The 9119-nt window shown below is 51.6% G+C and overlaps 1 protein-coding gene across 1 annotated transcript in view; it reads right to left on the bottom strand.

The window, feature by feature from the left end:
* FHOD3 (formin homology 2 domain containing 3) overlaps positions 1 to 9119 on the bottom strand; it is a 521276-nt gene that overhangs the window by 433101 nt on the left and 79056 nt on the right.

The raw sequence follows: 9119 nt of genomic DNA, 5'->3' as shown, positions 1-9119 counted from the left end.
GCAACCCGTATTGTCAGCGTGTTCTGGCATGGCTGGCAATGCCACTTGTCTGCCAGTCGCCTTTCCTCCAGATCATGCAGACAGCACAGGCCACCCTGCTTCTTCTTGGGGTACACCCACACAACTGAGCCTCCCCCAGTGGAACATGGGTAAACCTGAAGTAGGCCCCCAGTGGCCCTGGCCATAACCCCGGAGCAATGCCATGCCACCCTTGTCCCCTGCCTACAGCCCAATGCTCGGGAGCCGGAGAGGAATTCTGAAGCTTAGAAAACTGCAGATCCAAGACGGAGGGAGTCTGGGTCCCTTGAATTACTGCCTAGAAGAGACAGCATTGCTGCCTGCCTGCCACTGACCCACCCTGCACTGTGACGTGGGCGCCTGTGATGCACTGCATCCCCTAGATTCGGAGGTGGTTTGTTACAGCACCTAGCATGCTAGAACGACTGACCCATTTAGAAACCCGGAAGACCATTCTACCAAAGACGACCGAGACTCCCACTGTAAGAAAAAATCTGAACGTACCACTTCCTGTCTGGTTTCTCAGGCTGGAAGCCTGACTTCTATTATCTGCATGGTGATTAAGGTTCTCATCACAGAATTATAGTAGGCGAGGAGGAAAGTGGAGACAAATATGTGGCTGCTTAAAAACATCCAGGTAAATGCCCGATAATCCTCCCCACTCTAAGTGAGACTTCAAACAGGGAATTAGCCGCTTTTGATAGAAAAGTTTCGCTTATTATGCTCAACAAGAATAACGTAGACTGTGATCTTGTTTAGAATAGTCATCTCTAACAGGCTGTTAATTCTCGAGAGACCCCATCGAGTGCCTTGTCTGTTATCCTGAGCAGAATGAAAGGAATTTCTTCTTTATTATTTGTGAGAAATGCCCAGTGAAATCATCTGGCGGGGTTAATCCTATTTGATTCACTCGTTTTATCTCTTTAATAAAAAACTGGTCCTTATGGCTGCGGACTACAAATGTGTGGGTGAGTTTCAGCCCCCTGGCCTGACTCTGTAGAGTGACCAGCTGGGCTGTGAAAGTATTTCCGTTTCAGGATCAATTTGGCTCCAGTCCTATACTGGGGCATTGGGGGGAACCCCAGAAGTACGCCACCCCCGCCCCCTACCCACCAGCTGAAGGCAGCAGCAGACGGGGAGTTTCTAACAGAAGGTGTCTCCTGGCCCGAGAGCTTCCTGTGACCTGAACTCAGGCTGTAGCACTGCTAGGTGGAAGATTCCAGGTACCGTGGACCCTGAACCACGGGTGTGGCTACAAGCATTGGCAGCTCCCTTTGGCTGTGAACTTCCACAGCCACTGCTAACTCATCATGCAGACCAAGCGCGGTCTGTTGACAGGATCGGCGCTGGTGCCTGTTCGCAATGCCACCTCCCATCAACAGAGTAGAGGGCGAGGAGAATGGAAGCCCCTTTATCCTTAACGTTTTCTTTTTGCCTCAGAGATGGCCAGCTGTGGGATAGAGCCGCCTCTGCTTCACCTCCATGGGTCTCGGAGAATCGCTCGGAGGCTGTGGGCCATGCCCAGGCCCCAGGGGGAGAGCCAGGTGGAGAAGGAAGTGCCTGGCAACCCTGAGACCAGGCACCTGTGTGGGGCACACATACTCCCAACACCGCCCACCTTGAGCGTCCAGCATCAGAAATCACTGATCAGCACCAAGTAGGAAAGACAGAGGGACTAGGGAGCAGTACAGACATTGCCTTTCACACACACACGTAAACGTGGAAGTGAGAGGTAATAGAAATGCTCCACAGACTTTGACACTCCCTCGTGTGTGTGTGTGTGTGTGTGTGTGTGTGTGTGTGTGTAAGACGACGTACGTCTATCATGAAGGAGCCTAGAGGGCACAACCAAGAAGCACTCAGCTGCTGAGTGCAAGGTCAGCGGTTAGACCCCCGCGCCCCCACCCACACCCACACCCCCGTGGTCTGCTCGTGCGAAGACTGCAGCCTGGGACACCCGTGGGGCAGGTCTGCTCTGTCACGTGGGCCACTCCACGTCTAAAATCAACTCGATGGCACCTAACAATGACATATCGTGTTTGTGTTGTGTGTATGTGTCTGTGTGCACAGGCGTGCACGAAGGGGCTTCCACCTTGGTGTGGAAATGGAATTCAATGAAAATAACAGTTTAAAGATAACGAACTTCTCCCTGAGCCTTCTGAAGCCCCGGTACACACACCAGACACAAGAACTGTGCCTGTAAAACGGGCTGTTCTAACTCAAGAGCACAGGAGCAGGAACCGGCAGTAAAAGTAGGACGTGATGTAGCGTCTGTGTTTGTTGCCTTTGTTTCCAGTAACACTTATTTAATTGTCAGTTTGTTTGAATTAGAAACCGTGGTGGCATAGTGGGTTGCACATTGGGCGGCTCGCCGTGAGGACGGCAGTTCGAACCTGCTGTCTGCTCAGCTTTCTGCCCCCATGGAAACACGCAACCTCAGCAACTCACGGTGACAGTTCTACTGGGTCCTACACACATCAGAATGGACTCAAAGGCAGGTTGTTGGAGTTCTGTTTGATTTCGTTTTAAATAATGGCTGTGTTTAACTGCCTCACATCATTCCCGAGAACTCATAATTCATCCTGTGCATCACCCAGGCCAGTGCCAGCACACGCTTTTCTAGCCCTTAGAGGTTGCTGGTTTGAAGCCCCCGAGGGACAGACAGCAGGGGGTCGACAAAAACCCTGGAAGATCCTGTCTCGGCTTGGTCCTCAACATCCCCACTAAGCCCTACGTCCTACTCCGCAGTTGGAGACAAAGTGGGGTATCAGCTAGGGGTTGCCAGACGTAGCCATATCCTTAATGGAAATGGGTGACTTTTGTTTGTTTAATGGTATTGCACCTTTCAATGTTCTTATTCCCAGCAGCCCGGAGCACAGCTTTCTTTCTCCTGGACACTCACCCTGCCCTGCCAGGTGTCTGCCTTAACATGACCCCGGCCAACTCCAATCACAACACCAAGCCCCACAAGCTCCCTGGCTTCAGGCAATGGACTCTCTGGGCTATAGCAAGCAGACCCCTCTCACCCGGTCCTCTCCACACCTGCAACTTTACAAACTATCACCATGCCCACAGCTTCTGCTTAACCAGGGTGCAGGTCAGGCACAGACGGGGCACCAAGAAACACAAGCAAGTCTCCTCCCCTCCAAGAGCTCATCGTGGTACTGAGAGTGACTCGCTAACAGAAGAAATAAAACCCATTTAAAACCAACTGTCAAAGCGTGCAGAAGTTTATCCCTGGTTACGTAAAGGGAATTAGCAGTCCCAGCCTGCAGAGACCTGTGAGCCCTCCACAAAACTCCCCAAGTCTCTCTTCCAAAGTCTGCCGAGGCTTCCCAAGCCAGGTCTCCTAACGGCTCCCCTCCCACTTCACCCCCAATTAAGGGCTGAGTGGGCCTCTCGCCATTGGTTTTAACAAGTCCCACAACGAAACCAGCCTCCAGGTCTAGGAGTTCCTGGGAGGCCCTGGACTAGTTCCTAGAGAAAGGCTGGCAGTGTGAACCCACGCAGAAGTGCCTCGGAAGATGGGACTGTCTGCTCCAGGAAGCACCCCTTCTGCCGCCCCCCTCACCACCACCACCCCTGCTTCAAACTGTTCCTTAGGGAGCAGTTCTGCTGTGCACACCAGAACCCACTCAACCGCAAGGCGGCCACCAAACTCCCTCTGGAAGGTCGTATGAGACAGGGGCAGTAAGGCCATGACGAGGGACAAGGTCAGACACTAGCTGCCCTTAGGGAGACAGGACAGGGCACACAGGGGGCCGAATGACATGAGCCGCTGGTGACGATCCCAAACACTCCAATGCCCCTCACACCTCTATCCCACAGCAGGAGCCCGGCCCCATCATTACGCCTGAAACTGAGACACTCGGCTAATGTTTAATCCACCACAGGGGCCTGGGAGCAGAAATCCAGGGTTTCTCCACTGGCCAGACACACAGATAGAACCTGCTCCCCCCAGCATTTTAGGGAACACAGGCTAGCTTTATGCATCCTTTTTTGTACACGACTTGATAGGCGCACAACATGAATTCTCCAATCTTGCCAGTCATAGCTAAGGGCTTGTTTTACAGTTCTAGAACGATGCAAAACAACAACATGACCAGACAGGGGAGGGAAGTCAGTGGCCCCTGGGCACACAGACTCATCTGAGCTGCCCTCACAGAGTGAGGGACTCAGCCTTGGACACATCTCCGCCAGGCCCTGGATGGGGAGCCTTCCTTCTGACAGCCAGGCAACCTGATCCCTCCCTTGGCCTCTCATGTCAAATGTCTTCCCAAATGACTTAAGGGCCCTGGAATTTCCTGACTCCAACAATTTTCATGTCAACCCTGATCCCCTGGCAGCATGGCCCGTGCCCTCCTTTCTTGGCGCTAGGTTTGGTGGCCAGGACACTGCCGGGCACTTCAGGACATAAGACAAAGCAGGGAGCCACGTGGGCAGCTAACGTTACCGAGCTATTATGGAAGCGCGGCCGGTTAGGGAAGCATAAGAGCAGGGCAGTCGTGCACCAGGAAGGCTTCAGATCAGGTTTCAGGCTCCAACCTGGGCGGCTGCAAGCCCTCACAGCCAGGGCAGTGGAGGAGGCGGGGTGTACTGGCATGCTGCAGGCAAGATCCCCACGGAGGGCCTTCCAAGGACCCTGAAATGACGTCCTTTCCACCCCAGGTCAGAGCAAGCCCTTGAAATGGGCCCTTCATCACCCAGAAACACAGAAAGCGCCTTCCATTCCTTGCAAGGTGTCTGGACAAGGACACTCGGGGTCTTCTTACAGCCTCTCGAGACCAAAACAAACCAAACTCATGGTCTCAGTCAACTGCGACCCACAGCGACTCAGTAGGGCAGGGTAGATCTGCCCCTGCGGGGTTGCAAGGCTGTCAACTCATCAGGGGAATAGAAAGCCTTGTGTTTCACCCTTGGAGTACAAGTGGTTTGGGAGCAGCAGTGACTTTGAACGACTGACTGCTGGTTACAGCATTGTTTGTCACCCATTATGTCAGGAGTCTTTCCTAATAGAAAGTGCAGCCTAAGGGAAAAAATCCAAGACATTCCTGATCCCGGATTTTAAAAACATCACCATCCTGAAAAGAAAAAACAAGTATCTAATGCAAGGCTGATGTTGGGTCTCTCAATGTCTACATTTCCTTTCTTTTGTCCAGAGAAGTGGTGTTTTAAACCATCACACGGAGGGAGCAAGAAGAGAGGGCCTCTCTGTTGGCTTGACACAGTGAGGCAGTAAAGCCCTCTAAGTCTTTGGGAGCAGGTGGGTCACCTTTCTGTATCGTTTTTTTTTACCCATAAATTGAGAGATGCACACAATGAAATCTCTCACCTTGTCAGTGATCGCTAAGCAACTGCTACACAGCCCCCAAAGAGGCAGAAGGCAACCATGTGAAAGATGTTAGTTCCCATCTGGCCATCACAGCATCACGGCTTCTGCAGACACAGCCAGGGTTTCCCCAGAGAGGGAGGAACGGAGGGCACCACCCTGCTGGGCCCATCCCTGAGGGGCACCTCGGTTGGACACCAGACTCCCTGGCCTCACTCACTCACTCACTCCGTGGCCTCTCAAATGTGTTACCGGGGCAGTTTAATGATTAGCTGAGCTTTGGTGGCAGGTTCGCGGTGATGCTTAGTCAAAGCAATAAAACTTTTGTGTAGCCCTGAAATAGATTTGCATGGAGCTGTTCTATAAATATACCCTTGGGCTGGCTGGCTATCACTTTAAACTGATCTTGGTCATCATTCAGAAGTGGGGAAATACACGCTGAATTTAAGAAGAAACGCTAGAATAAAAATGCCATTTATTTTTGCTGCTGACCTGGCGAGACAGATTGGGACAATGGCCTCAAGTCCCGTTGGCAGCCCTGGCTGGTGACTTTGTAGCCCTTTCCCTTCAAGGGTGGGGGATCTTTCTCGGCTCCTGGAATCTGGGTGAGCTTTGGTGCAAAATGCAGTGAATTGTTTAATATGGCTCGTCTAGCCCAAGCCTTTGTCACTCCCACAACATGACATTTCTCTGATGGCTCTGAATAAGAAGGTGGGGGGCGGAGGGGGGGGTAATGATTATATTATACAACTGAGCTGTGAGTCACTGCTACCCTGCTGGCTATCTTAGAAGCACTGCCAGCCGGACACGAGCAGGAACAGAGCACATCCTTTGGACCCTGAGATCCCTGTGCGTGGAACCCCCTTGATCCAGGAGACAGCTCTGACCCCGGAGGAGTGGGAAAGGGGAGACAGCAGAACCGGGAGTCAGAGCATGAGATAGAGCGGTGAGCACATACAGTTTAGTGACCTTGGGCAGGAGGCGGTCTTGCTGCGTGGGGTGCTCTTAACACTTAATTCATATTAGTGTCCATAATAAACCCCACAGCTATCAGCATTTTCTATGAGTTGCATGTGACCACTGCAATGAATTATAGAGGCTAGCTAAAAAGTAGAGGGTGTTATGTGAGACAGAGCACTGGTATGGTACTTTGGCCCCCGGGGCACCAGCAAACAGGACACAGCAGAAACTTGAAGAAACACTTGTTCCTGGGGCCGCCCTCTTAGAACCTTGTGGCTATGTGAAGAATCCCGAACTAGCCTGCTAGAGGATGAGCTTGGAACCTGGTTGCTCCTGCTGCCCCAGCCAACAGCCTGCCCAGCGCCACCTCTAAGAGAGAGGCCGACCTACATCATCAAGCCTCTGGACGGCCTGACAGCTGACCCAGACACGTAAGGAAAGCCGGCAGAAATCGGCCACACCAGAGGAGCCATCGGTAGACTGAGAGACGTGTGAGCAACAACACTATGGATTTCACCTCAGGCCAAGGTTCTCGTCCCAGGGTCCGCTTCTTAGCCCACAGCAGCAGACGGGGAGCCTGCGAAGGACTGCAGCCTTCACGCTCAGCCGTGCTTGGAATCCAGACCTGTGGTGGGTGACAGGCTAACCCACTGCACACCCCATGATGTGGCCAGCTCAAGGTGGAGATGGCCACCATCCTACCCCACCCCAAGACGCACACACAAGGCCCTGACATTGACTATCCCTGCACCCAGGGCCCCATGCAGGGCAGCGGATGACGGCCTTTGCGATCAGCCAGGAACTTTCTCAGGAAGGTGAAGCGGCAGGAGGCGAAACCAACGGGGCAAGAGTGAACCGTCCGGCCCAGTGCACGATCCACCGAAAACTTCACGATGGCATTCCACTCACAAACGTAAACCCAGTGACGAAGTACTGTATAAGGAACTGCAAGACAGCAGCGGCCATCAGGGGCCCTCTCTGCCAGCTCAGAAACTAAGGCTTGGTGTGAGATCATCTTAATCCAGAGCCAGGAACCGGGTGGACCCTGGGTGTCCCCCTACTGGCTCACCAGGGCTCTGAGAGGGGACAGAGGCAGTCAGCATGTCTTAACAGGTCCATTCTAAATCAGCCACACCCATTTCTCCTTCAAATGATGCTTCTGTTGCTGGGCAGCTGTCCCTTCCACAATTCTTAGTAAAGCCAGCAGAGACCCTGGCTTGGTCTGTCAAGATTCTGTGGCATCTGGTTCCCATCACCCGCAAGCATCCCTGAAGCTGGGCAGCGGGGCTGGGAGGGAGGACACCGTGCGATGGTTGGCCGCCGCCATCTCCCAGGCTGGGTGGTTAAGGACTCAGTGGCTTTTCATTGCATTAATCTTCAAACTAAGCAGACCCGGCTGCACATTCCGTTGCATACCACATAATGTGCTTTATAATCAAAAGTGATTCATGGCAATCTTAGAGTCAATGAAGTTTATCTGTTTACAAAAAGAGAAATAAAGAAAAAATGCCAATACTTGGTCAGCTTTCTTAAGAGAAAGGGCCAACATAACTCATTTACAGAACATTAGAAGCCAACAGACCCTAGTTGCTAGCTTCACTGTTAAACCCCCCATGAGTGGCTTACATGTTACAGAATAGAACTGCTCCACTGCTCCATAGAGGGTTCTAGGCTGCAAGTTTTACAGAAGCAGATCACTAGGCCTTTCTGCCACAGCACTACTGGGTGGGTTCACACCTGCAGCCTCTAGGTTAGTAATCAAGTTCTAACAATTTGAGCCACCAGAGACAGTCCCACCATATCCTGTCTAAACAGGATAAGTCCCTATTGGCCTATTCACCAAGCCCTAGTGGTACATTGGCTAAGCACTTGACTGTTAGTCCAACGGTTGACAGTTAAATTCGCCAGCCACTCCAAGGGAGAAAGCTATGGCAGTCTGTATTGCATAAAGATTGCATTCAGCCTTGTTCATTCTGATAGCAGGGCCCTACTGGATCCTCCCCTTCATGAAAAGATCACTGAAGACAAGGGTGCTACAGCGAAGTGTGGTGAAGAAAGCAGACGCTCCAGGCTATCAATAGGAATAGTGTCTGGGTGTCTCAAAGGCTTGATTCAAATAAGCAGCCATAGATGCCAGGAGTCAACCAAGCCGACACAGAAGAACCACACCAGCTTGTGCGATCCAAAGATGGCAGTGAGAAAATTCAAATATGGCGAAGAGAAAAGTATCAGAGGTAAAATTATGAACAGCCAATTTGTAGATGGTTATGAAGGTCAGTGGGAGCCCAAAACCCCACTGCAGAGTATCTGGTCAGACTGAGCCACTGGCCGATCTGCTCCAGCCACAGGCAAGAGTCCCAAACAGCCTTACTATCAAGCAGAGACCAATGTAATCTTGATTATGCTGGATCAGACTCGGTACTTGGCCAGTTGACCTCACTAAAGACCCAACCTGAATTGGCTCTGGGTGCAAGTATCTCTTACTTGTTCCATGACAGAAATTTGGGGGTCTTTTCCTTCTTACTCATTATTTATATTTTTGTCCTTATAAGGATTTTATCCTTAACACCTTAGTGGTAACTTTTTAAAATAGTTTTGTTTGGTTTCCCAGTTGTGAAGCCCAGGGGGAATAAATGCATAATGATAATAGATACAAGGGTTTGCAGGGGATGCAGGGATGGGTGGTGGGTGGTGGGTAACAGAGAGGGAAAGAGGATTTCATGAGTAAATAATGAACACAGGAGTGGGGAGAGAGCAGAACTGATTGTGATTGCACAACTCATTTTAAAGACAATTTAACCATGGGGGTGGG

This window comes from Echinops telfairi, unplaced genomic scaffold (genome assembly GCF_000313985.2).
Source record: "Echinops telfairi isolate 266 unplaced genomic scaffold, ASM31398v2 ScPeMD7_7400;HRSCAF=8409, whole genome shotgun sequence".
Lineage (NCBI taxonomy): Eukaryota > Metazoa > Chordata > Mammalia > Afrosoricida > Tenrecidae > Echinops > Echinops telfairi.
The sequence above is the reverse complement of the archived record's forward strand: the minus strand, read 5'-3'. Positions and strand labels throughout refer to the sequence as shown.